Source organism: Nelumbo lutea, chromosome 5 (assembly GCF_056320005.1).
Source record: "Nelumbo lutea isolate HS-2025 chromosome 5, American lotus-T2T, whole genome shotgun sequence".
NCBI lineage: Eukaryota > Viridiplantae > Streptophyta > Magnoliopsida > Proteales > Nelumbonaceae > Nelumbo > Nelumbo lutea.
Window position 1 is genome coordinate 32,706,938 of NC_142688.1, and position 27,797 is coordinate 32,734,734.

Below are 27,797 nucleotides of genomic sequence, written 5' to 3' on the forward strand. Positions count from 1 at the left end.
ATTCTGAGTGACCCAGAAGAAAGCAGAATACAGCCATCAAGGAGAGAACTACACCAAATAGGAGTGTGGCCCAACCGATAAAGGTGGCTTGAATATTTGATGCAACTCTCAAATTCATACTCTTAATGCAGGAGAAGGTGACCCAACTGATCAGTTTTTTTTTTTTTTTTTAATATTCTTTTCCCCATCAAATGGAAGAAAACCCGACAAAAGTAAATGGGTGAATGAGAGCTGAATTCGTTTGCAACTAGGCATGAACCAGTCTGGCCCACCAAATCTGAATTATTGCAAAATGGAACCCCAAAACAAGATCGTACATGAATTCGGCTTGAAATGAAATCATAGACTTCGAAAGTTCTGCTCAAGTTCAATAAAAATCTTGTAATGGTTTTGAGCACAACTTTCACTTTTGAAATGTTCAAGATTCTCGAAATTTCTTTATCTTTCAAAATGGTCCATCAAAAGAAAGTCAAAACCAAATCCGAAATATTGCAAAATGGAACCCAAAACCGAGTTCGTACGTGAATTCGGCTTGAAATGAAATTATAGAATTTAAAAGTTCTGCTCCTGCTCAAGTTCAATGGAAATCTTGTAGGGTTTTGAGCACAACTTTCACTTTTCACTTTTGAAATGTTTAAGATTCTCAAAATTCTTGATATTTCATATTGTTCCATCAAAAGAAAGTCAAAAAGCGTATATTTGGACCCTTTTTCTTTTCTTTCCCTTCCTTTTATTTTTGGTGGAAATTCTCTGGTTACTGTTTGCAAACATTTGTTTTGACTTTTGAGCCTTTCCCAGATCTCTGTAGTTTCTTTTTACAGCTACTACTTACTAGGGCCACATGTCATGAATGAGGTTTCAAGTTTCAACCTATGAATGCAAAATGGCATCCTCCATTGCAGAGTTTGGGAAACTAAAGGCCGTGACCTTCACCTTGCTCATGAGCATCTCTCATGAGAAATTTCTACTGTTGGCAATGCTAATTTATGAGAAGTGAAACCAACAAGCATATAGTACTTATGCTGGACGTGACGGAAAACCCACATTGATCAGAGATACTCAGAAGCCACACAGATAAGTTACATAACCAATGGCCAATGGGCCTTTTATAGGGTGATGACAGTGACCTTAATGACCATACAAGAGCTCTGAAATATCCCAGTGGTTAAAACAAACTGATGAATTATTTGAAGCAGTGGCAAAATCTGAGAGGCGGCCCACAAGATGGACTCACTGTTTGACAAGTGCACCAGTGTACTGAACTTCATTGGCATTAACTCCATTGTCACATTTGAGTAATATTTCAGCATCTTTGCATCAATTACTGTCTGTCTGGCTTCCTCAGGCAGGACGACAATGAGTGGCAACTAGCGACTGGCAATTCACAGAAGCTGCAGAGACTAGAAAGAGATTCAATGAAAGAAGTCCAGCTACATATGTAGCAGTGTTAACCGTTCTCTTCTGAGTTTCTGTGACCATCAGCTGCATTTATAAGAATCTAGCATACTGCTACCCATATTGATATATTGACTGTTTCCCCACTATACATGGATCGTGAGTCATGATAATTGTACCCAAAGTCAGTGCTCCCTCTCCTGGCATTCCTAGCCAACATTGAAGAGGAAGAAAGGATGAAAAAGGGACGAACAGCTTGAAACTGTAAGGAAATAAATTTGTCGAACTTGTATTTATGAAATAGGACTCAATTTTTTGGTTGGGGGGATCAACACCCTATGCAACGATAACCATTTTCCTGGAAGATTTTCAAGAACAAAAGAAAGTAATCAGGTGAAGACAAAATAGTAGGCAAATCTAACTGTTCTGAAATCTAGGGAAGCGGATTTCTAATTTCTTGTGCTAACTGTAGATTTTCCCTGTTGAGTTGAATCAATTCTGATAATAAAGCATCCGATTCCCAAGACTATTTGTGCATCAGATTCCTGAGATTACAGCTATAACTATGCATTGAACGCTAAAAGGCCTTTAACCATGATGGTCCCTGCTATCTGGGGTCTTGGGTGTGGTAGACTGGATATGGACCTAAACTTTGGTTTTTTTTTTCCACAAAGTGGCCACTCTTAGAAGCAAGCCTACATCCTCATGCTTGTTAGCCTGAGATCTTATCTTTTTTTTTTTCCCTAATACATACATAATTACACACACACATATAGACCATCTTATCCTTCTGAGAGGAAGTGACCCAAGATAAAACAAGTATATGCTGCATATGTCTGGAACTTGGAAGGACACAGTTTCAAATCTTACAGTGCAAATGAATACATGAATACATTGACATTGGTCCTATTTCAGTGGAATGGAACAGGATGGCTGAAATTCACAGAAATGGTCTGCCAATTGTCCTAAATGGCTGCCTCAAGTACAAAGTCCAGAGATACAGGAAAGGGTAGGCTACATGTATACAATACCCAATACCAGCTCCATGGTGCTTACAGAGGCACTCATTAGTTGAAGGCACACACGAAGCATGATGTGAAGTTCAACTAGTGGAACTGCATACAAATTACAGAAAGTCAATGCAACATAGGATAACAATTACATCACCATGTAATCCCAACTATTTTTGATACGCAAAACAAGTGACAAGACTTGAACCCATAACCGGACCTGTTCATGGGCTGGGATCGGGCTTGGCTTTTGCCAAAATTCTAATGGACCCAGACTGAAATCCCAGCCTGAGGCAGTGTAAAATTGAACCTGAAGCCCGGCCCGTGAATAGGTCTACCCATAACCTCTTATTTTCCATGTAATCCGAACTAATAAACATAGGATAACAAGTTGGAACATTCTGTAAATTATTAAGTAATAAAATGAGCATAAAAGTAAAGGGCTGCACAACAGATCATATAATTATTTGATGCACTTTTAAACAATTAAGAATCCAATAAAGACACAATATTTACAACCCAGTTTTTTATATTTGTTGGAAAATCTGTCATATCAGAGACGTCAAACACTCTGAAAACCTTTAAGGTCCATGTCCCATGTATAATGGTTACAAATGCAATAATGTCATTTATAAGTACCATCAATTAGTAGGCGCCTACCAGGATACCGCATAGCATATAACCAAATTCAAAGCATCTGTAACAAGTGTCATTGTGATGCTAAATAGTTATCCACTGTTATCAGTTATGACAATTACACTATTGGAAAAACCTGCGTATCTTATTCAAGTAGGTATCTGTAAATTGTAAAAAAATGCATATTATATGTACAGTATGAAGTAAGAAGCTATACGTTCACCATCTCTGTCCAGCAATTTTTTCTTCATTTTTTTGGGTGGGTCAGCCAGTCAGTGGTGGTGGTAGAGATCAACATTAAGATGAAAGCTGCCACTGAAAATCTTCAACTTCATGTGGAAGACATTGGAAGGAAAATTACCTTCTGATATGAACATGAAGACTTACAGGACTCACCTGGTATCAAGGTACAACCATGAAGATGAAACAGTCAACCATCAATTCAGCAAAAAGTTTCTAGTTGAGAAATTTTGGGAATTGATGAGTTATTTTTCAACATTCTATGTTAATCATTCCCAACTTCTGAGGATCACCACCGTCCATGATTTGACAAAAGCTTCTAAGAAAAATCCAGCTAACCACTTTTTTAATGAGGATAACTACAATCTTAATAACTAACGAGTTGTGGAAGGAAATCACAAGAGGTCTCAACAAACTTGGCATTCCCCAGGTTTTGTACCAAATAAGGTCTTGACATGGATAAGGAAGATTGAATGGTTGATTGAGCAAAGCAGAACTGCATTTCTATTTCTTGAGTTGGATGTTAAGATCAAATGTCCTAACTACGATATGCGATTTTTTCAACTACAAGAAAACCACCTTTTGTAATCGAAATCAAATGAAGAGAGGTTGGGTAGGAGAAAACCACCTCTTTTTTAATCACAGATATGGAAATTCTAGAAGCATGGTTATAAAGTAGAGTTAATGTAAGATGGTATACAGAATTTGGTTCCTTGGTCAGTGAAGGTAATCCAACATTTGAATGTGAATCTCCCATGCTCATAGATATCAGAATGGTCACATAGTCTCACTAAAGCCACTACAGATGATATGCTATAGTGGAAGATGCTCTTACTACCATTGGTTGTTGAGTTTTGTCATATTCACAAAGAGAAGAATATGCTAGCTGACAGGCCTGCTAGACTTGGTGCTGCTGCTCAATAGATACATTTCACTTTAAATACATTCCCAGGGAGATTAAGGAACAGTTACTCTCAACATCTAAGTTCATAACTGGATTTTCTTGGCATTAGGACTCCCCCCCCCCCACAAAAAAAAAAAAATACAAATTTAATCCTCATATGATTATTAAAATAATTTTGATATGGCTGTCTCTCCATGTGAATTCAAAAATTAAAATACAGTACAGAATAAGAACTTTGACAAGCACAACTAACTAGAGACCTGAACATGGATACTGGAACAAGAATACATGCCAAAATGCTACATGGATGCAGCAGCAACTTAATTGTATGATAAAGTTGATCCTTATCTAAAATCTTGTCCTAAAAGAGAAATAGAAGAATTTTCAGGCAAGGAAATTGTAGAGAGACTGGGCCAAATGGGCCTTAGTGCTTGTTTTCTGTTAAGTGGTGTTCTCTTTATTTTTTATGTGTTAATGGGTCTTTTCTTTATGGGCCTGTTAACTTCTTTTTAATTTCCTTTAAGTTATTGCTGAGCTGGCCGCCCACTTAAGGGAAGACATGTAATTAATCTTGATTAGATCAAATTAAGAAAAGATTAGTGAGGGGAGAGAGGGAACCATTGAATCTTCTCTTCTTCTGTTTCTCTCTTTCTTTCTTCCTTTTTTTTTTTGTTGCTGTGATCAGAAATTAATATCAGATTTAGAGGACTGATTCAAATCTGAAATCAATGTCATAGTTCCAAAGCCAGAAAATTCAGAAAAGGATCTTAGGAGAGACTTTGAGGTGATCCATTGGAGCAGCCACTGATAAGAATGACTTAATTGTTAGTTTGGGCTTCTTTTGTCTCTTTGGTGTTAATTTTCTATTTAGGCTATTATCATTATCATCGTCATTGTCGTCGTCGTCATCATCAATTCATCATCATCTAATCCTTGTCCCAACTATAAGGAGTTGGCTACATGAATTGTGCTCTGCCATTCCATTTTGTTAGGCACCATATCCATTGGTAAATCATGGGCCCATAAATCATGTCTTGGTACTTCAACCCATCTTCCCTTAGCTCTTTTAGCACCTTCAACTTGTAGCAGATTAGTAGAACACTTCTTCTTGGTGTTATAGATGGTATACAATGCACACGCCTAGGCTCCTTCAAACAAATTCATTTCCAATGCTATCCTTTATACTTCCCGCTCATCCCTCAACAGCCAAATTTCTGAAACTAATTTTATGCATATGTTGTTTCTTGACTGCCCAAAACTGCTCCATACAATACTGTTGGCCTTGTAACAGTTTTATAAAATTTTCCTTTCAGCCTATGTGGTATTCTCCTATCACATAAGATGTCCTTTGAGTCTGTTTAGATGAAATAAATTTATTTCGAACCTTAGAAGTAGTTTAAGTAGCAATTGGTTAAGGTCTTGCAAATCCAGTTTAATACATTCCCAGTAAAAGGTGCAAGTTGTTAAGCAGATCCATTAGTCAAGATCCAAAACGGCTAGGTATCCCACCCTAGCACATGTATATCTTTGTAATTGATCCCCTCAACGAGATTGGATCTAACAAAATTTGTTTCTACATTATTTCTGTTGGAAGTTTCTCCAGGTATGTATTTCTTCTCTTTCTATTGATTTCTTTTCTGTTAATCTACTTCTCTATTACCTCTACTTATTTATTCTCACGCCTTCTGTCCATTCTATCTCTTATTTCTCTTATTTTCTTTCTTCATTGCCATCCTAATTTCTGCATCACCTGCTCTCTTCCATCTTCCTATTGCATTCCTTTTTTTTTTTTGCTTAATTATCATCATCAAGTTTTTTTTACAGCCCTGAATTCTTCAACTTCTATCATATACCAAATGCAGTCCCTAGAAAACCCAGTTGTCCACCTTTGAACATTTCCCCAACCTTTAGCAATTAATTTCCTGCATAGAATAAATCAACCAGCTCTTTTAAACCCAAATTTAGCAAATTTCAGGTCTTCAGAACTATTTCAACAATACAAAACAGCTAAAACATAAGAGGGTTAAGCAGCCTCAGCTGGCCTACTAAGTGGGTTGCTCAGAAATCTTGTACACTTTGTAATAAAAAGTACATAACTAATAAAGCAGACTCCTTATCTTAATATGATGACACCCAGATTTGCAATCACTTCATAGAACATCAGCCATTTTCATTAGGAAGAAACTAATTCATTATTATGGTTGCCAAGGTGAAGCCTAGGCGATAAAGCGCTCATAGAAGGTTGCCTTGCTAAATCGCCAAGACATTTTTTTACAGTGCTCTTGCATATCCTTATATTCTTAACTTTTTGGGTCTATAATAATAAAAGACATATAGTAAACTAAACCATTCAGTTTAAGTTAAAGTACTAGTTTCGTTTTTTATTATTTTTCTCATTTGTTAGGGTTCAATCAACATGTATACTGCCTTTAACACTCAAAGACTTCAGAACATGAACTGATAAGCATGGAAGAACTCAAAATTTTATCCAATCAACAAATATCGATTATTTTCATCAATCATTATCATCTTCTTCTTCTTTCACATCCTTTTCTTTTCTTCTTTCCCTAGGACAAAAATAGAGGCTCAGCTCCTCTACTGTATGAAATTTCTTTTCGTTCTTCCATTTTTTCATAAATATGTTGATTTTCTATATTTCAAATGAAGCCTATACATTTTTTTATGAAGATTATAGACAATTAATAGCAAAAGATGGTTATTGCTTTCTATGGAACCTAAGATATTACCCTGGGATTCGTGGTTTTTATTCAGAAAAAAAAAAAAAAAAAAACCATCACCTAGGCCTCACCTCAACACCTTAAAAACTATGCCTCTAGAGTTCACTACCTTACTTTGACAATCAAGAAATACCAAGATAGATTAACATGTGGAGCAATGATTTCGCATGGTCGCAACACTTTCTTTTGACCCTCTAATAAAACACAACATGCTATCAACCAAATGAAATGTCACACCACCCAATGAGTGCTTGCCTAGGAGATTTGGTTTCAATATGTTCACATGGTCATAACACTTACTTGCAACCCTCTAATAAAACACAGGCACACCGCACACTATTAATCAAATGAAAGAACAAAATATCCCATGAGTGCATCCTTCTCTTGCTACCCCAAACGACACACTAACGACCTGCTAACATATGAAAAAATGGAGATTGCCTCTAAGGTCTGCTACCTTACTATGACAATTTAGAAATACCAAGGTGGCCTAACATGTTGAACAATGAATTCACACGACCATAAGCTTTCATGCGATCCTCCAATGAAATACAAGCATGCTATCAATCAAATGAAAAACCAAATCATTGAATGAGTGCATGCCTAAGTGATTTGGTTTCAATGAATTCACATGGTCACAACACTTTCTTGCAACCCTACAATAAAACATAGATATGTTAACAATCAAATGAAAAGTCAAATTACCCAATGAATCTAAATGATACAAAAATAACCCACTAACATATGAAAAAAGAGACTACCTCTAAGGTCTACTGCCCTACTATAACAATCAAGAAATGTCAAGGTAGCCTAACATTTGTTGTTGATGTGCTCACACAGTCACCATACTTTCTTGCGACCTTCCAATAAAATAGTAACATACTATAATCGAAAGAAAAACCAAACCACCTAGTGAGTGCACACATGGATGACTTGATTTTGATGAGTTCACGTGCTCATAACACTTTCTTGTGACCCTCCAATAAGTCACAAACATGTTAATAATCAAATTTGCGCCACAACACTTTTTTGGAACCCTCCAATAAAATATAGATATCCATATTCTATTAATAAAATGAAAGACAAAATTACCCAATGAATGCATGCTTGTTGTTTCTACCCCAAGTGATACACAAACTATCCTTTATCAGATGATGAAATAGAGACTAGAATCCACTACCTTACTAGGAATATCAAGAAATACGAAGGTAGCTAACATGTAGAGTGATGAGTTCACATAATTATAGAACTTTCTTGTGGCCTCTAAAAAACCCAGACAATACTATAAAGCAAAGGATATACCAAATCACCCAGGGAGTGCATTCTTGGGTTATTTGGTTTTACTGAGCTCACATAGTCACAAAATGTCTTACAACCGACCGTCCAATAAAACAAAAACATGTTGTTCAAATGAAAAACCGAATAAACTAGTGAAAGCATGTTTGCTATTGCTACACCAAATGATACAAGAACAACCCAATATCATATAAAATAAAGACTACCTCTAGGACATACTACCCAACTATGACAATTAAATAATACCAAGGTACCTTAACATGTAGAGTGACACTTGGGTGACAAGGCACTCATGGAGGGTCGCCTTACTTAATCACCAAGATATTTTTTATACAGTGCTCTTGGATACTTTAATATTCTTAAATTTCTGAGATTATAAGAAATAAAACAGACATTATTAAACTAAATTATTCAGTTTGAATTAAACTATTAATTTCTTTTTACTATTTTTCTTATTTGTTAGGGTTCAAACCAGATGTATATTGTCTTGACCCTTCAAAGACTTCAAAACCCAAACTAATAAGCATGGAAAAACTTAAAGTTTCATCTTTCTTCTTTTTCCTAGGACAAAAATAGAAGCTTAGCTACTCTATTTTCTGAAATTTCTTTTTCTTTCTTCCATTTTTCATGAGTATGTTGATTTTCTATGTTTTAAATGAAGTTAATACATTTTTTTTTTTATGAAAACTATAGACAATTAATGGTGAAAGATGGTTGTTGCTTGCTATGGAACCTAAGTAATTACCCTAGATTCATGGTTTTTATTTAAAAAATAAATAAAAAACCAACACCTAGGTGACTGCCTGGCAACTAGGCAACAAGTTTGTTGCCTAGCCTCGATTCAGCGCCTTGAAAACTATGCACCTTATATGAAATCTCTTTAGAGAAAAGAACAAGAACAATCTATTTAAACTTGTAGCAGAAAAAGGCTAGTCCGTACCATTATGGCACCCAAGTAAAAGGGCCATTACCCAATGTTAGTCCCAACTATCTAGGGTTTTGGAAGGGATAAACTAGATATGGACCAAAGCTTTAGCTTTTTGTCACAAAGTGGCCACTCTCATACTCAAACTCAGGTTCTCATGCTTATTCTAAGATTTTACCCTTACACCAAGCAATATCCTCTAAGCATGGCATCTCAAGTACAAACCAAATTAGCCTTTAAAGACTAGGATGCTTTGGTATTGCGTGTCACCACTACTTTAAGCTTTCCTTGTTCTCAAAAGCATAAAATAATTTTCTATTTTAAGTCAATTCAAGATATGGATAAAGGAGCCATGAACCATAAAACCACTCCCTTCCATTTAAAAGCATCCATATCCAAAACCAAAAGACGATTGGTGAGATTGTATGGAATAACCAACCAGATCCTCAAATAAAATCAAAGAAAAAAAATGGCGTAGATCCAAATCAAAAGAAAAGAGGATTTGCATTTTCACCATATTCTATATACAAAATACAATTATTGGCCATAATCTTTTCAATTTACTAGTTTATCCACCATTAAGAATTTATCCAACCCCATCATCCAAAAGGGGAAAAGTACCTTGTCTCAGCACCCAATTTTTTATTGGCTCCTTCGCCCTACGTCTTTGTACTTGCTCCCAACATTCTAAAATCATTGAGATATGTCAACCACCAAATCTCATCCCAAAATCCCAGCAATCAACCATAGAAACCGATAAGATCTCATTTCAACGGCCCTAAATTGGACAAGATTGAAACAACTAAGACCTACGTGTCCTGCACCATAGCTAAACTCCTCACATTATTCAATACCTTAATTTACTCTCACACACTAAATTTCAACTCAAAATCTCTTTGATTGACCATCCCATTGACAAATATTCCAATTCAACATTTAAGATTAAACCGCACCAAGAGTTACAATCCTGATGACCAAACCCCTCTTAGTAATTCCAAAACACAAAAAAATCAACCCACTCGTTCAATTTCAGCCTTAAATTCCCCTATTTCCTTCCAAAACTAGCAAGATTTTGTTTCAAGCCTTCTCATTGGTTGATGAATCGTAAGATGCAACTTTAATCTGAACTAAATTTTTCAACCCACACCTCTGATCAAATATCCATCTTTTCCATCAAACTTAGGGCATTTAATAATGCCTACCCACCAAATTTCATCTCAAGATTCTCTCATTTGATCCACCATCAAGGTAGGATTCTATTTCAGCAAATCTCATTGATTAGAGCACGACAAGCCATAGATTTAAATCGGACCTCACCACCATATTCAGAGACCCAAAAGACCATAGTACGCCGAATTTCACAAACTAACTCCTCCATTTGATCGTTAAATTGAAAAGATTTTGTGTTAGTGAACCAGATTAGATCGCCCTTAGTTGGCCTTGATCTAGGGTTTTAAGGAGGTGGTGGCTGATGTTAGCCCTTCAATTAAGCCCCTCTGACCATTTGGACCAATCAGGATGCTCCTAATAGGCCAAATAAACCCAAAACCCCAAAGTAACCCTTCTTGGACCTAGGAAGTGACATAAAAACCATTATGGCCAACTCTAGTTTACGTTTTTTTGCCATTAGCATGCCTAATTCAAACCTTTCAAGATCAGATACGAAAAACACCTCATTGGGGCCAGAAACCCCAAAATCTCTTCAATCTTTCATGGGGAACCACCAAAAATTGATGATAGGAAGCTTCTACAAGCAAAATCTTTTAGATTTCACACATGGAGAGAGCCCTATGAAGCCTTGGATGGATGGAGAAGAAGTTGCAGACCTTGTCTGCCTTTTATCCTCTAATAAATAACACCTTGTTGAAGGGGAAAAAGGAGAAAAAAGGAACAAAGCATCCACGATTCAAAGAAACTCGGCCTTGAGTGAAAATAGATCCAAATCCCATGTAAATGGTAGTCCTAGGGTTTTGAAAGGTGTCCAAATCTCCTAATCTCGTTCCTAACACATAGCCAAGTCTAAAATGCTCTGAAATATATTCATTTCCTAGCATCTTAGAACATTTGAAATCGAAACACCAACGAAAATCAACCAAAATGTGCATTCCAGAGTCCGTCTTAGCTGCTGAAAATTGTTTGTCAAGGTTACGCTTGAGACATAGGCCTCTCGATTCATATTGTCAATGTTTTAGCTTGATTTTTAGTAATTTACTTTGATTTCTAAATTATTTTCTTGCTTATTGTAGTTGTAATATTAAAGGAATTTAAGGTTCATGGAAGGATTCATTTAGCCTTGTCAACTATGGTGCTTAAGGGAGAGAGGTAAGGGCCTAAGGGGTTTGGAGAATTCAGTACCCACTCACCAAAAAAATCCCCATTAAGCCATAGTTGACATTTTTAAGAAATCATTTTCCATGAACTTTGTAGTCCTTCAGCCCTTTCTTGTGCTCTAGTTTTGTTTGTTAGCTAAGTGAATTTAGTTTCCTTTTAGAAGCTTAGATAGACCTCAAATTGGGTTGTGTTTGCAACTAAGGAGAAGGGTGCCTAACTCCTTCCCTCTCCTTATCCAAAGAAACCCTTGAATTTCTGTTTGTAGGCCGGTGAAAGAGTCGAGTCCCTACTTGTCTGAAAATCTGAATTGTTTAACCTGCAAAGAGGACCCATTTCCACTTAAACAAAAATGAGTGGTGACTCTATTGGGCCAGCCATGAGTTTTCCGGAGCTCACACCTTGGATGCAGCACCATTTTTTATCAGCAAGAGTAAAGATTTAAATAAAGGAGTGAAATGACCTTTAATCCCAAACCTAAGAATAAAAGGTTAAAAATACAAATAGGCCAAGGCTTACCAAAATGAAAGAAAACATTTGCAAGCTTCTGCCCTTCATTCCAAACAAGGTTACCTGTTAAACTGTCTGCAGACCTAGGCATCCAATTGAATGATATTGGATACAGCATTTTGACTTCCCTTATCAACTTCCTTAAGATCCTAAAAGCTTCTCCTGACCAAACCCATCCAATGACAGCTCTTCCCAAGCAGATGCAAGGCTCAACTTGAGCCCTTGTAGCAGTGTTAATGCTTCAACCCCCAATGAATTGCCTTTTCCTACCAGACACCTATAGCTCAGTATTAGTTCCCCATTCTGATTTTTTATTGCTCCATCAACTCCAGACCAATCAAAGTTGAGTTTCATTTTACCTCTTTCCAGTCTCTTCCACTTTAATTCCACCGTCTTCTAGTAGCATAGTTTGCCACTGTTGCCCAACCACCAAGTATAGAATCCATCAAGATTCCTTTACTTTCTTGTCATTACCCAGTATGTAATCCTTATTGTCATGGTCTCACTAAGGGTTACATCATACTTTTGTCACCTGAGGTTCTATCACTTCATTCCAAATGCTTCAAAGGATTGCTGCTTTAGGGCACTACCACATTAATTGCCACTATTTGTTGCTTTAGGGCACTAAGGGTGACATCCTACTTTTGTCATCAGAGATTCTATCACTTCATTCCAAATGCTTCAAAGGATTGCTGCTTTAGGGCACTGCCACGTCAATTTCTACTCTTCGTTTTTGGAATCAACTGTCAGATGATAACCCTAAAATCTCAGGCTGTCAAGTTTGATAACACAATTTCGAGTCTGAGAGTGGACATTTTGTGCAAAAAAAAAAAAATGTCAAACGTTAGGACCATATCCAGTCCACCCCTCCCAAGACACAAGAAAGTTGAGACCAACATAAGGTAATGGTTTTTGTCAGATGAGAAGCAAAGATATCAAACATATCTTATGGGATGGGCTAACACAATCAAATAAGCAAAGATATCCAACACATCTTGTGGATGCACCACCATTCCACAAACACAAATTCCAAAAAGCTAACAATGCACCAAAACAAAAAGCTCAGTGGAAGTCCCACAAGAATGCTAGCTCCTTCATCTTCCTCCAATCAAAGATCTAACCTCACCAAATCTAGTTGGCAGTCCACTGACCATGACCACTTTCCATTCATGCATTTTCTCCTGAACCTTGGGAGCATTGTTAAACCATCTTGTACACTAGTATAACAACCAGAAACCAATTCCTCCCTTCGATTTGGCACCAGATATTCCTCTATGCCAACAATCTCCCAAAAACCACAGAATAGCCCCTTTCCCTACTTTAACTGGATAATAGATACCTTAATGAACCTTGCATATGGCTTCAGAAGGCTTACAACATGGTTATCTTCTCATCACAGCCCAACCCTAGTTCTTATTATCTGTATCCTGAATTGGACCCTATTTTGTTTTGTAACAAATTCCTTGAAATGAAAGACATCTATCTCCCCAAAATTACCGTATAGGGTCCAATGCATGATCTGAGGGCAACTATATATGAAATTTGATTGTGTTGAGAATCTATTGTAATGCAAGGGAATTTTAGTCTTTGTCTTCTTTTGTATTTAGGCACCCAAATAAGGGCTCTATTGTAATTTGTTCTCATATTACAAATACTATAGTATCATAGATGTGAACAATAACAAACACACCGCATTCAAACAAACCCTTCTCTTCTTTCTCTTCTTCTTCCCCTAATCTAAAAATTTGGCATCAGAGCAACTCTTGGTCATGGGAAGACTTTTGCTGCTGACGCAAACTCTAGGGTAAACCTGCTGACATCAGATCATCATCGGATGACATCAACAGTCCATACAGGTGGTGGCAGAAACTCTTGAATCTGATAGGTTGATGCACCCTGATTTTAGAGACATTTTGGTATGACTCTTGTAATCATTTGAAGCTTCTATGAATTGTTGCGATTTTTCCAAGCAATAATCAGCTAAAATTCTAGATTCAATGGTGACCCTTCCTCTGTAATCTTGAAGAAGTTAACTGCATGAAGCTTTCTCTCTTTGGCTTGTTTTAAGTTTCTAGATTGATGGAAAGAGGACTTGTGTTTTTCTAAACCTTAGAAAATTTTTGGGAGTGTTCTCTCCCTCTATTTTGTCGCGAGCAAAGTTTTGCCCAATTTTTGGTTTCCAACCGTTCTTGACCTCCTCTTTTGGGTCTGTTGGGTGTTGGTTTGCTGTTGGGGTGTCTTCTTTTGGCTGTCGAGAGGTATGGAGCAGTCCAAGGATGTGCTAGTTACTTACAGTGTGCTTCCTGGAACTGTAGACACCTCCAATAGTATGATAACCACAATGAAACTTGATGGGACAAACTCATTGAAGTGGTTCTAATCAATCAAACTTAGAGGTAAGCTAGAATTCATTATAGGAAAAGAAGTGAAGTTGAAGCCTTTAAAAACTCGTTGATAATATCACGATTGGCCTGCTCAATGCAACATCACATTGCCCATAACTATATGTTCCTATTAACTGCTAAAGATATTTGGGATAGAATTATTGCCACCTACTCCCAGACTAAGAATACAGCTAGAGTTTATCAGCTTCAAAGAGAAGTTTGTTGAATGTGTCAAGGGGACAAATCAGTGGCCATGTATTTATTTTTTCTTGTTTATAGTCACTATAGGAAGAAATAGATCAGCTGAAAGATATAGAATGGAAGGACCCTAAAGATGGTAAAAAATACCACAGGTATATTGAGGAGAATAGAGTCATTAATTTCCTAGATAGTTTCAATCTTGAGTTTGACTTCACAAGGCAACACACTCTTAGTGCAGACATTGTCTCTCTTTCAGTCGTCTACTCCCTAATACAGGGGGAAGAGAGTAGGAGAGCTACTATGATGCAGCCTCCAGTGATTGAGCACTCAACCTTTATGCCATCTAAACCCAAGCAGAGCACTAGCAAGCACAATGTCAACGAGAAGCTTAAAGATGTGGTATGTAAATACTACAAAAGGCCTAGGCATACCAAGGACAAATGTTGGAAACTAAATCCTCATTTGAAACTCAAGTTCAAGATAGAGAGGAAAGATAATGCCCTTTGGCCACTATTGGCAATGATGTTCAACCTATTTCTACTTTACCTTCTCCTATGGACTCCTCTAATGGGATAGATAAAATCCAGAGTCTCTTGTTACACCTAAAAAAGAATGGGACATCTACATCTACTGGTTCTGAAAATCATTATAGTGCCTTTTCTAAGACAGGTACTATACTTGCTTGTTCCTCCTCTAATAACTCTTGGATTATAGATTCCAAGGCTAGTGCCTGCATGACTAGTATGTCTTCATCCTTCACCTCATATACGTTAGCTCTAGGGAAGGGTAAGATTATGGTGGATGATGGATCTCAAACTCCAATTTCATGTCTAAGTGAAGTCAAGATTACCAACAACCTTACCCTAGATTATATCCTTCATGCACCCCAATTACATAAAAATCTATTTTGTTAGTTCTCTTACAAAATCTCATAATTGTTATGTGACCTCTTTCCTACTCATTGTCTCTTCTAAGACCTGAGCACAAGGATGATGATTAGAAGTGGACATGAGGATGATGGAGTCTATCTTTTTTATCACACATTTGAACAAGGGTTGTTGTGTCAAACCAAGTCCTATCTTAATGAAAATTTGAGTCTTTTAGAGTTGTGGCATTGTCGTCTTGACTATATGTCTTTTGGTTCCATGAAACTTGTGTTTCCAAAGTTTAGTTCAGTGTCAAACTTAATTTTTTTTTTTTTTTTGATAAATGAGAGTAGTTTTATTAATTCAAAAAATAGTAGTACATTCAGCCTAGGAAGAGGCACGAGGTGTTACCTCCCCCTAGGACTGAGTCATAAACACTAAACAAACACAAGCCTGAAACACAGTTACAAAGTGGCCCAAAACAGATCTCCCCTTGACACCCCTTGCTTGGCCAAAGAATCAGCCATTGTATTTGCTAATCTGCTGACCCACTGAAACCTGACTGACATATTCCTTGTCAGCAATTTACCTTTCTTTAACAGATCCCTGTAGGCCCCCCAACAAGCTGTCTCTGGACTTGTCAACCAGCCCACTACTACCTTGGAATCCCCTTCTACTATCAAATTATTCACTCCAAGTTGACTGGCCATCTGTATACCTTGTACCGCTGCTAGTATCTCTGCCCTTACAGAATCACCAACGCCCACTGGTCCTGAAAATAAAGACAACATGTTGCTATCTTTGTCTCTCAGAATCCCTCCTATTCCAGATGGCCCTGGGTTACCTTGGCAGCTACCATCAAAATTCAGTTTTACCACTCCATCCGGTGGGGATTCCCATTCAGCTTGTGATTTGTACTTTGTGGATACTGTAGAAGCCACTGCTGCCCAGTTTCTCCTTAAGTCATCAAACGAGTAATCTGCCAACAAGTGTGAAGATTTTAGCCGTGAGACTGTCCTTGTCATTATGCATTCCTTAATTTCAGCAAGACTTCTTTCCTTTTCTTGAAATATTCTAGCATTTCTCTCCTCCCATAAAGTCCACAAGATAGCGGCTCTGATACATTTCCACATTAGCTTCCCTCTTTTTGTCAATCTCCCAAAGGCAGCCGGAATGAACAGTAGCTTTACTTTGGAGGGCAAGTTCCACCTGCACCCAAATAGTGCAAAAACCCAGTTCCAAATATTGGCAGCAAAAGAGCACGATATCAGTAAATGGTTACAGTCCTCACCCTTCACTTTACACAAGAAGCACCAATTTGGGGACAAACACAAGTAAGGTTTCTTCTTTTGCAAGTTTTCCACCGTATTGATCTTACCCAGGTAGGCTACCCAACAAAACATTGCTATTTTAGGAGGAATTGGCCTTGACCAGACCTCTTTAACAGGGAACACCCGAGAGGAGGGATTGGAGCAGAGGACTTTAAAGAAAGAAGCACAAGTGAAGGAGCCAACCAAGGTTAGAGACCAAACCCTGTTGTCCAGGTTAGGGGGGTCCAGGCACACTGAGTCTAGAAGCAACAAAAAGCTTTGAAACACAAAGAAGTTCTTCATCCCTTAACCCTCTTTGAAACCCAAAATTCCAGTTTAAATCCAAAGGGCGAACCGGGGGGGATGGTTTCTTTCTAAAGAGGGAGATGGAATAGAGAGAAGGAAAGCGGTCTTTTAGGGGTTGAGTACCCACCCAAATATCTTCCCAAAAAAGAATGGAGTTTCCAAAACAAGCATCATACCTTACAAATCTGAGGAACTTTGGGAGAATGCCATAAATAGCCTTCCAAGGTGTTGTGAGCGAAGCCCTTTGGGATACCTCCGCGTCCCAACCTGATTCAGAACAGCCATGGATACTCTTCACTACTTCATGCCACAACCTCTCCCTCTCCAAGGGCCACCTCCAAATCCACTTACCTAAAAGAGCTTCATTCTTACTCACCACATTCCCTAAGCCCAAGCCTCCTTCATTTTTGCTTCTACTCACCACCTCCCACCTAATCAAGTGATCCGTTTTCTCTTCCCCAGGTTCCCATAAGAAGTCCCTCATCAGTTTTTCCAACCTCTTTGCCTCCCTTTTAGGAATTCTAAAGACTGACAGGAAGTATAAAGGCAAGTTGGCTAGAGTTGCTTTAATCAAAGTAACTCTACCCCCTATGGAAATATAGTTTCTCTTCCAAGTTGTCAATCTTTTTTCGAACTTTTCCACCATCGGGTTCTAGAACCTACTTTCCTTTGGATTTGCGCCTAAGGGAAGTCTTAGGTAGGATAGAGGCCACTGAGACCAAGTGCAATCTAACAAGGCTGCTATAAACTCCATCTCCTCTCTACTCAAATTTATTCCCACAACACAACTTTTCTCAAAATTTATCTTCAAATTTGAGGCCCTCTCAAAGTGAACTATCAAATCCTTCAGATTTCTTGCCTCCATTAGATCACAACCTTCACAAAAGATTATTATGTCGTCTGCAAATTGAAGATGGGTTACTGAAACTCTATCTCTACCTATTCTCCACCCTCTTAAGGATCTGGCCCTATCCACTTCTGAGAGAAGTCTACTAAAAGCATCAGCAACTAAAGTGAATAGGAAAGGTGACATGGGGTCACCTTGTCTCAAACCCCTGCTAGCTGGGAAGAAACCGTTAACTACCCCATTGACTAGGATGGAGTAATGGAAAGAGGAAAGGCAACCGTTTATCCCTTTGCACGATCTATCCCCAAACCCATACTTCCTTAGCACGAGTAATAAAAATCCCCAATCCACTAGGTCATAAACCTTTTCAAATTCTAGTTTACAAACATAACCTTTACAACCCAATCTCCTCATCTCCTCCACACATTCATTTGCTATTAGGATCTGATCTACTATTTGTCTCCCCTTAACAAAAGCTCCTTGGGCTTGGTTGATAAGACAAGGAAGCACCTTTTTAATCCTCAAAGATAAGACCTTAGCCACAATCTTGTATACACTAGTCACTAAACTAATAGGTTGAAAGTCCTTTGGATGCTTGGCCTCTTTCTTCTTGGGAATTAAGGGTAAAAAAGTAGTGTTAACTCCACGACTAATCACTGAATTATCATCGAATTCCTTGAAGACCTCAATCAAGTCTTCCTTGATTATGTCCCAGTAATCTTGAAAGAAAGCCATTGTGAAACCGTCCAGCCCTGGTGCTTTAGATCTGTTTATGGAGAAGACAGCCTTTCTTATTTCTTCCTCCTCAAAATTCCTTTCCAGCTAGCTTCTACTCTCTTCTGGAAGCCTCTGCCAGGGCACACCTTCCAACTCCACACTAGGACCTAGGGGCTTCCTTAATATGGATTTGAAATGGTCAACAAAACAATTGGCTATCCTCTCTTGGGAATCAAGGACTAATCCATCCACTTCCAGTTTGGACACTAGGTTTTTCCTTCTCCTTCCATTGGCTAGTTCATGAAAAAATTTAGTGTTCCCATCTCCTTCCTTGAGCCACCTACATCTAGACTTCTGTCTCCAAGAAACTTCTTCTCTCAAAATGACTTCATCTAACTCTCTTTTCAGTTTCCATCTCCGATCTCTATCTTGAGAGTTTATGACTCTTTGGGATTCCTTCACATCTAATTCCTCGTGTCAAAATTAAATTTTTAGTGTGAAGTCTATCATTTGTCAAAGCAATGTAGAACCACATATTTTGCAAGTAATAGAAGTTGCCTTTTATTTGATTCATATTGATGTCTAGAGCCTATATACCACTCCTTGCATGGATGGATACAAGTATTTCCTTCTTTTCATTTATGACTATTCTCAATACACGCGGTTGTATTTGATGAAGAATAAAGATGAAATACCTAAAATTGTTCAAAATTTTCTAAATATGGTGGAGACATAGTTTGATAAAAGAGCTAAGGAGAACTTTGAAAAACATATATGGGTGTTCCTTGAAGAGAAGAAAACTATTCATCAAAGCTTATGAATTAGCTTTTGAAAAACATTTATGGTGCAAGGACTATTGTTCCAAAAGCATATTCACACTCACTTTTGGGGAGAAGATGTTGAGACAACAGTGCATCTTATCAATCAGCTTCCATCAAGAACACCCAATCTCCAATCTCCTCGCTAACTACTTCTCTCTAATGAACCAATGCTTAATTTACCCCTCAAGGTCTTTTGGCTATACCTGCTTTGTCCATGATATGAGTCCTTCTAGACATAAGTTTGATCTTAAGTCCATCAGGTGTATCTTCCTTAATTATTCTCTTATTGTAAGGGATATAAATGCTTCAATCCCCATTATAGAAGAAGGTATTGTTGTGCAAAACCCAGAAACACATATTCAAATGGCAACCAAAAACAAAAGAAAAATAGAGATAAAGAGAAGTAGAGAGAGAGAGAGCACAGATTTACGTGATTCGGCTTATAGACTATGTCCACGAGTGAAGGAGGAGCAGAAATCCATTATGAAATCAACAATGGTGAAGAGTACAGAGTTGTGCACACACAACCTCACTCACAGGAAAAACCCTAAACTCCAAATACACCCAAAACACTTGACTTATCTCTCAATCCAGAGACTAGTATATAAGAGAAAAAAACCCAAATACATAACTCTTTGTATTCGGGTCAGACCCATAAGCTGAATGTGGATCGGGTCCATACTACGCTTCCACCACAAACCACTATGAAATTTTGCCTTCGGGTTTTTCTCAATTTAATTCAGAGTGGGGTCATGAAGCGGGTCGCAACAAAGAATTCAAGGAACAAACATAACAAATATGTATCTAAGGATGTCATTTCCTCCTTGAATCTTTGTCTTTCATCCAACCATCTCATCCTTCTCTTCAGGGGTGAGTATTAGTGAAGATCAGACTCCCTTTTGCTTTCCTATTCCTGTCTTAGTCTCTACTATTCATCTACTTCTCCTACATGTAGTGGCAATATTCCTTTTTCTCCTCCTCCTCCTACGTATCGGCCTCAATCCTGGCAACAATTTTTTTATCAAGCGTAGTCAAAGGGCAACTCTTGATGTTGAGTGTCCACCACAATTTGAACTCCCGGATTTAGGTAATCTTGAACCTAACTCCTCCATTATTGAACCCAATGTCTTAAATTTTAATCTTGATATCCCCTATTTCCATCCATAAAGGAAAATGGAAATGCACCACCAATTACCCCATTACTAACAATGTTTCCTATGGTGCTCTCTCACTCTCCTATTGTGCCTATATTTCTACTACTTCTTTTGTTCCCATTCCTCATAATGTTGTAAAGGCTGTGCAGTTATCTCAATGGAAAAAGGCTATGAACCAAGAAATGAAAGCTCTCAAAGAGAACGAAACTTGGGAGATTGTTTCCCTTCCCAAGGACAATATTCCTATTGGGTGCAAGTGGGTGTCGTTAAACACAAGGTTGATGGTTCAATTGAGAGATATAAGGCTCGTTTGGTGACCAAGGGATATACTCAAACCTATGGCATAGACTATCAGGAGACATTTACTCTTATTGCTAAAATGTCTCTGACCACCCACTACTCTTTGCCTCTATATCAAATGGATGTGAAGAATGCCTTCCTTAATGGAGACCCACAAGAAGTTTATATGGAATTGCCTCTAGGGGTGAACTTCCCTAATAGTGAAGGGAAAGTTTGTCGTTTAAAGAAGGCTTTGTATGGATTCAAACAGTCTCCTAGAGCCTAGTTTGCAAATTTAAAAGTGTTGTTTTGAAGATAGGTTTTTCACAACCTTAGGTTAATCAAGCTCTATTTATAAGAAGAGTAAATGGACGTGTGACTATGTTGATTGTATATGTTGATGATATTGTTGTTAATGGGGATGACATTTCTGGAATCATTTAGTTGAAATCCTTCCTTGCTTTTGAATTTGAAATTAAGGAACTTGGTAATCTCAAATATTTTCTTGGTAGTGAAGTTTCAAGATCAAAGAAACGGATTTTCATTTCTCAGTGAAAATATGTTCTGGACTTACTCCACGAGGTTGGGAAATTGGGGTGCAAGCCTAATGAGACCCCAATTGATCCTAAGCATAAGTTGATTGCCATTGATGGAGATGTTCTCCCAGACAAAGGGGTCTATCAAAGATTGGTTGGTTGGCTCTTGTACCTCTACTTGACTAGACTTGACATATCCTATGTAGCTGGCATGGTAAGCCAATATATACATGAGCCAAGGACTTCTCACATGCAAGCTATCAACGGAATCTTGTATTTTTAAAGGGATGCCCTAACAAAGGAATGTTGTACACTGACTAGGCAAGATCTGTTGATGATAGGAGATCTACCTCTAGCTATTGTACTTTAGTGGGAAGCAATGTGGTTTCATAGAGAAGCAAGAAACAATCGATTGTTGCTTGTTCTAGTGCAATGGAAAAATACAGGGCAATGACTCATGGTGTGTCTGAGTTGCTTTGGTCAAAGTCCTTACTGACAAAGATGGGAATTCAAGCAGATAATTCAATGAGACTCTATTGTGACGAGCAAGCAACTATAGACATTGTTCATAACCTTGTGCAACATGACCACACAAAGCATATTAAAGTAGACGAACATTTCATCAAAGAGAAGGTAGCCAGTGCAAAGATTTGGCTACCCTTCATGAGATCAGAAGACCAACTTGCTAATTATCTCACCAAGGGAGATCACAAGCCAAAGTTTGATAGTAATTTAGGCAAGTTGGGAAAGATCCAAATAAGGGCTCTATTGTAATCTGTTCTCATATTACAAATATTATGTTTCATGGGTGTGAACAGTAACTAAGACACCACATTTGAACAAACCCTTTCTCTTCTTCTTCTTCTTCCTCTTCTTCTTCTTCTTCCTCTTCTTCTTCTTCTTCTTCTTCTTCTTCTTCCCCTAATCTAACAACTGACTGTGGTCAAATTAGGAAAGTATAGAGAAACCTAATTCAGTGACAAAAGACTAGCATTTGCACTAGGATTGTTTTTGTTGAATTCAGAAGTGAAATTTCAGAGGTTCACTTATGAATGTAGGCAAAAACAGCATTGAGTCTAGTGCATTCTCCTGTGTGAATGCAATAATGTTTTCTTGGTTCGTAGCACTTCAGGTTGTTCATAAACATTGATAGATTGATTCTGGATAGACATAGACAAGATATTCCAGGTTTTAGGCATCCTCCTGACAACAATTCATTATTAGCATTCAGATACAGAGAACACTTAACGAATGGCTGAAATCACTTTTCTATGACCTATGGAGTAGATTTCTCTCGTTGACAGACCACAACAGGCACTACGCCTGTGCATCATTTTCTTCAAGAACTTTAGTTCCGGCTTTTCAGATTTAGGGCATAGTGGAGGCTGCATTATTAAACCACTAGGAGAAAGCTCCAGAAATCCATTACTGTGGCATGAAATTCGATGACCATAATTCATAAACCAGATTAGCTCACTACCATGATCCCGAGACTTTCAAAGCAAGAAAAAACACAAGCTGGAAATAACAAAAGTAAAGCATGGCTATAACACCATCATCTCAAAATGGTAGAATTAATAATTTTCCCAAAAAAACTGCAGCAACTACAATTGAAGATCCTAAAAAGCAAAACACCTCTTCTGCCATTTCTTTTTTCTTTTTCAGCATACAATTAGGAAAATATTGGAAGATTGAATATTTTTACAATTAAATTCTAAGAAACCTCGCAAGAACAACCTTAATTTTTTATCTAAAGAGTGCAAAAACGTTTCTAAGGACAAACCCGAAAAAGAAGTTCTTGAGAAAACCCAACGAGCTTAGAACGCTGAAGGTTTTTATATTAAAAGAAGGTAAAAAGAAAAAAAAAAAAAAAGACGGTGCAGAAGTCACTAAGAATCAGGGGAGATACAACTCACCAAAAGATCCGGGAATAGTGCAAGAATCATGCAGAGAACCAATGAATCTGAAACTAATCCATGAAGCTTAAATCGCATAGACATTGATAATGAATGAATGAACGTCTCAAGAAGAGTACGACATAGGGACTGTTTGATAACAGTTGAAATGAATGACTCATTTGCTTTGGCTTTTTATGAATGGGTCATGACTCATGAAGGTTGTGACTTAGAGTCACAACTGACACAGATGCTTTTTCAGGAGTTCCTAATGTAAGCGCATATCGGTATTTTGCTGCTAAAAATTATGATTGTGAACCTTCTAACAAGGGTGATGTGAAACTAAAATTATTAAACGGAGAAAGTATATGTTTGGCATGGCTTCACTTAATAAACGTTTGTTCTTGATTTGTTTTTAAAACCACGAAAAAGTGGTTGCTAAATTTTTTTTGGGATTTCTTCACAATTAGGCACTTAAAATAAATGTTTAATAGTTGGGGTAAGTGTTAAAACTAAGCTTTCTCCAATAGTTAACATGCACATAAATCAATACCAACTTTTATCAATATTTATATGTATAATCACTATAATGGGACAAATGCTGAATTTGCAATGACATGGCACCGTTTATCAAATAAATGGAAAGCATATCAAGTACAACCTTAAATTACCAATTTGTAATTCTATGGATCACAACAAAAAATATCAAAATGATGCAAACAATCATTCTAAAACACAAATTGATGAACCAAGGTATTTTCAAGAGGAATTTTGGTGAAAGAAAGTTGATAGAAACATGTGAGAGTTAGGATTTTAGAAAAATTAACCCAAAATTGAAAAACAGTAAAATGGTTATTAAAAAAGGTAAATTGCTGAAACCCCCTGAAAGTTGATAATTGCAGTCACCTACCCTAAACTCTTTGACATAGTTGCAAGTAGATCTTGTTTGTTGGAATACTATAAAAAAAGGCATGAAAATGTCCAATAATGTTTATTTTCTCGTTTTTCTCTTCATGTGAATTGCTAGCCCAAACCCGTTCAATCTTTTTTTTAATTTATTTATTTTCAAAATTTTTCCTTTATATCAATCGTCCAAGTGCAAAGTTTCATCTTTAAATTCTCTATTTTTTGTTGTTTATAAAGTTTGTATTTTTTCTTTTTTTTTTGTAGAAACTTGCTTAAATAGTAATTGCATGGGTATTTTGGACACTTTCATGTCTCTTATTTAAGGATTCTAGCAAAGGGGGTATAATTGCAACTGTATCAGAAAATTTAGGGGAGGTGATTTCAATAACCAAACATCAATAGAGGTTTCAGCAACAGTAAAAAACTTTAGGGGAGGTTTTAGCAATTTACCCTTAAAAAATAAGGGTAATTTGGGGTTTAGAAGTGTTTAAAAAATATTCCATGATTTTAATTGACAATATGTTAATGGTGGGGGCAAAGTATTGGAACCCAATGCTTCAAAGGGGTCCTCATTTCAAAACAAAGAGTTTACATTGGCACCCCACATACACATCTCCTGTACTTATCATTTGGAAATGTTCCCAATACACGGTTGGGATGTGTTGTAGAGGCGCATGCTTTGTGGGGTGTCGATGAAAATTCCAAAACAAAGTTTAGGGGCCAAGTGTCACTACCCCCAAAGTAATGGCTCTATGAGCATGTGTCTAGTCAATTGAGTTCCAAGGCAAAACTCAAAACCTACCTTATGATGGTCAGTTTTGACTGGGCAGCTCTAAGGTTGATTCTAGAGTCTACTCATGAAACATATTCTTTCTTTATCCAAAACAAATGGAACATGTTCATTATAATAATAATAATAATAATAATAATAATAATAATAATAGTTCAAAGCATATATTATCTTTATTGATTTGAATAATTTAATATATAAATTATCATAGTATATTAATATGTTGTTCAAAATTTATTATTATAACCTAAAGTTTGTAAATATTATCTTTTATGTTTATTTTTGAAGCCTAAAGCTAATTTTAATTGAAAATGCTCAAATTACTAAACAATAAAAACTCAACAACACATACCAACAAACTACACAGACACACACCATCTAGAAAAACCAGCAGATTTAAGTATTTAACAACAACACTAAGGCTCAGTTTGGAAGGAGTACAAATGCAAATATGTACAACTTAAATACATACAAAATAATACAAAATATAAGGTTTTGCACTCTACATACTTGCATTTGTACTCCTTCCAAACTCAGACTAAGAAAATAGAAACAAACGAGATAAACTAAGCAACAAAAGTGTCATCGAGCAAGGCCTCTACAAGCATCATCAAAGAGTCAAACAAACACCATGGACTAAAGGTCAAAAACCTCCAACATAGATGGCATAGCCAAAGAAGATTCCATAGCAATGTAAGACCAAACATAGATCCTAGAAAAAAAAACTACTAAAACAAACACAAATTAAAAAAGCATGTAAACAAACAAATGACACTTAGGCTTAGTTTGGAAAGAGTACAAGTACAAACATGTACGGCCAGTGGCAAAGCCAAGAATTTTCTCTTGGAGGGGCCAAGTTAAACAAGAAAAAATAAGATAAGGAGTAGAAGAGGTAGGGTGTGTAGGGAAATGGGGTGAAAAAATATAGGTCTATTACAGATTTTTTTAAAGAAAAAATAAACAAAACTTTTCAATTTTAAGAGTTGGAGGAGCATTAGAGAGTGATCTTCAAATTTGTGTGTGTGTGTGGTGGGGTGGGGTGGGGTGGGGGGGGGGGAGGGGAAGGACCCACACCCACCCACTTTGTTACATTTTTTACCTTATCTCTACTTAGTAACTATAAACAAAAAGTTTAGGAGGCCAAGGACCACCACCAATATATTTGGCTTTGCCACTATGTAGAGTACATACAAAATAATACAAAATACAAGGTTTTGCGATTTACATATTTGCATTTGTGTTCTTTCCGAACTTAGCCTTAATCAATAGACCCCACCATTCCATAAAACTATTGAATCCAATAAAGACCACAAAGACTTATCAAAAATAGTGCTTACTCTCTAGAATATGTGCTCCAATTAAAATCACTAAAGACTTATCAAAAATTAAATCCAACGAAACCACATCAAAGTCATTTGTCAAGATGGCGAGAAGTTCAACATCAATCACACAAGGTTGACCATTCTACCCATAAAAAGCCATTATTAAAAGGGGCAATTTTGACCCATCCAAGTGTTGGCGTGGGAAAGTTGGATGGGTATCACTTAAACTCGGATAAATGATACCCAAGGAAAATAAAATTAATATGAACCCCACATAAATCTAAAAAAAAGAGCATGGGTTTCTTGGTCAATGGGAACCAAAATCTTATTGACCAATTTTGCTCCCTCTCAAAATCCAAAAAAAAAAAAGAATGAACCCCAAATGTTGTGACGCTGGGGGTGGTCACTGGAAAAATGCAACATTTCCAATGCCAATTCACACAATGAAAACCCTCATGTTCACCATTGTAGTGATATTCCTTACAAATCAAAAAGCTTTTTCAAAGATGCCACCATATTTGTTGCCAAGAAGGCCTAAAATGACAAACAATAAGTTCTATAGCAACCATAGAAAAGAAGTATTTCCAACAAATAGTGGTATAGTCTAATAGTCTAAATGACAAACAATAAGTTCTACTGGGTCATACAATAACTTAGAAAATGACACTACTTGCAGAGGGAAAACACAATTTGGGGTTTTCTCTTTTCCCTGCATTCTTTTACTTGTATTTTAGTTGCTATGTAACGATCAAAATACCATTTATTCCTTACATTCCTTTAGCATTTTAAAATTCTGAAAAGTATTATTATTATTATTTTTTTTTTTTACATTTTCAACTACCTGGGTCATAACTCAATTAGTCTAAAAAATCAGTTGGTCTAATAGTCTAAATAAAATTTCCAAATTAACCCCACCCTCTTATATTTTTAATTTAACCTTACTGGGGTCAACATGGAAAAATAGACTGAAATGATACATATAGTTACATGGTTTTTTTAACTTTAGTGGCTCCCCTGAACTACATGTAGCTTTGCCCACACCAATGAACAACCATGGCTGATGTGGAGAGTCAGATCTGGAAATGACTTGGACAGAGAAGACATCCATTCCACTGTTAGGTGATGTTTGGCATCCATGATGATTTCTCCTTTCCGATTATCTAAAAATCACCGATTTTTTGAAAAAACATCAAAAATTGTTGTTTGGTATCATTTATGCCATTTAAGTAGTTTGTTTGGTACTGATTCTTAAGAGTGATTATTTTTCTTTTGAATCATCATTTTCTTGGAGGCATGTCAGGTGCCATGTCATCCTCCAAAAATTGGAATCACAAAAAATGGTGATCTCTCAATATAGGCCGATTTTAGGAATTGTTTTTCCATCAATTTTCTAAAAATAACAAAAGTTTACCGACCAAACATATAGAAAATCACTGATTTTTCTTTATCCCATGTGGCTATAATGTGGTGCCATTTTTTTA

General features: G+C 37.0%; 1 long non-coding RNA gene across 1 annotated transcript; it reads right to left on the bottom strand.

Moving 5' to 3' along the window:
- Positions 1-1,079: 1,079 nt before the first annotated feature.
- On the bottom strand, positions 1,080-23,613 carry LOC148851522 (uncharacterized). The gene is made up of 2 exons (XR_016099768.1): positions 23,320-23,613; positions 1,080-2,510 (listed from the first exon to the last, which is right to left on the bottom strand). It is a non-coding gene; the product is annotated as an uncharacterized LOC148851522 (long non-coding RNA).
- Between the last annotated feature and the right edge of the window lie 4,184 nt (positions 23,614-27,797).